General features: G+C 38.8%; 1 pseudogene across 1 annotated transcript; it reads left to right on the forward strand.

Moving 5' to 3' along the window:
• The first annotated feature begins 928 nt into the window (after nucleotides 1-928).
• Nucleotides 929-1,564, forward strand: LOC109393317 (60S ribosomal protein L19 pseudogene; annotated as a pseudogene). Its single transcript, XR_002126234.1, has one exon. The product of XR_002126234.1 is annotated as a 60S ribosomal protein L19 pseudogene (transcript).
• Nucleotides 1,565-2,194: the final 630 nt, after the last annotated feature.

The following is a 2,194-nucleotide window of genomic DNA, read 5'->3' on the forward strand; positions in this document are numbered from 1 at the left end:
TAATGCAATTCAGCTAGTTCCCTAGCCACGGCCCCATCATGGCACAGAGCTTTTCTCTGAGTTCATTAACCCCTAGCAGTGCTCACTAATACATCAGACTGGAGCTAATCGAACTGAAGGCTCATGATAAACTTTTCCTCTTCTGACTGGGGGAAAATGGATGAAGTTAAAGACAGTGGACAAGACTTTCCTCTGACTTGAGACTCCATAGCTCCCTGTGAATTGAGAAATAAACTGAAATATTAGGATATCACCCATTGGGAACACACACACACATCCCCTCATAAATACAGCACAATATGTGGTAATGACCCTGATCTAAGTTATTTAATGAACTCCAAGGAGAAAACCATGGCCAAGAGATTATTCCAGTAAAGACCACTGCCAAGGGATCTCTCATCTCCAGCACTCCCACAGACTGCACCACAAGTGCACTGCATTTCTGAAGAGAAAAATCACCGCTACCCTATAGAGTGAGAAGGGAGACAGGAAGTTGGCATACGGCCTCCAGAGAACCAACAAGATGTCTGCCCAGATTGGATCATCACAAACAAGATAGAATGCTGAATATGCAAACATAGGTCATGGAAAAATAGGCATCATAGGAGACAGGACACAATGGAACCAATTGGAAGAAAATTTAACTCAGAATGAAAGGAAAATGCTCATAATTGTTTCATGATATGAAACTCAAAAAAATTCACATTAAGAGGAACTTAGATATAAGCCAAAAGGAAAATGAAATGCAAAGGGAGGTTTCCAATGAGAGAAATAAAATTAGAATTAAAACACCATGATTATAGGTGAAAATAATGAATTAGATCAAGGAACAGATTAATTCCATTAAATATAAAATCATTAACATAGAGGAAAGATTTGAGATAATAGAATATATATGAAAATAGCTAATTAGAAAATGGGGGTCGCTGCGGTCGCCGCCATGAGTATGCTCAGGCTTCAGAAGAGGCTTGCCTCTAGTGTCCTCCGCTGTGGCAAAAAGAAGGTCTGGTTGGACCCCAATGAGACCAATGAAATCGCCAATGCCAACTCCCGTCAGCAGATTCGGAAGTTGATCAAAGATGGGATGACCATCCGGAAGCCTGTGACTGTCCATTCCCGAGCTCGGTGCCGGAAAAACACCTTGGCCCGTAGGAAGGGCAGGCATATGGGCATAGGTAAGCGAAAAGGTACTGCCAATGCTCGAATGCCTGAGAAGGTAACCTGGATGAGAAGGATGAGAATTCTTCGCCGACTGCTCAGAAGATACCGTGAATCTAAAAAGATTGACCGCCACATGTATCACAGCCTGTACCTGAAAGTGAAGGGTAACGTGTTCAAAAACAAGCGGATTCTCATGGAACACATCCACAAGCTAAAGGCAGACAAGGCTCGCAAGAAGCTCCTTGCTGACCAGGCTGAGGCCCGTAGGTCTAAGACCAAGGAAGCACGCAAGCACCGTGAAGAGCAACTCCAGGCCAAGAAGGAGGAAATCATCAAAACTCTGTCCAAGGAAGAAGAGACGAAGAAATAAAGCTCCACCTCTCTTACCTGTACATAGTGGCCTGTACTTACACTCAGCACCTCTAGCCATNCTTGATAATTGAATGTTATTTAACTAGATAATTTAATTAATTTACCAGGTATTTAATTTACTTGGAGAAAATACCAAAGAATAATCAAAGACATGTAAAACAATAAAGGGATTTGCCTTACCATGTGGCAAGGCACATTGTATGTCCAGAGTAATTAAAATGTTATGATATTGATGTAAAAATATGTAAGACAATCATTGACATGCACAGAAAATAATATTAACAAATCATATATATGTATATATATGAAAGCAATTTATAACAAAGGTGATATTTCAATTCAGTTATAGTAAGGGAATCACAAAAATAAATTCTAGAAGCATCCAAGTAGTAAACATAAAACAAAGCAAAGCTACAAATGTATTATAAGAAAAAAAAGAAATTCATTTTTAACATTAGGATGGGAAATAACTTTGCAAGCAAATCACAAACGAGAGTATTTCTCTTTATGGTAAAAACAAAGGTAAATTTGACATCAAAAATGTGCTTGAATATGACAAAGTCACTATAAAATTAAAATATGAGCGAAAGATGTAGGACATATCTGCAGCATGTATAAGGATAAATGACTAATATTTAGACTGTATTTTTAAAAACCTGTA

The sequence above is a fragment of the Hipposideros armiger genome, unplaced genomic scaffold, assembly GCF_001890085.2.
Source record: "Hipposideros armiger isolate ML-2016 unplaced genomic scaffold, ASM189008v1 scaffold_374, whole genome shotgun sequence".
In the NCBI taxonomy this organism is placed as follows: Eukaryota; Metazoa; Chordata; class Mammalia; order Chiroptera; family Hipposideridae; genus Hipposideros; species Hipposideros armiger.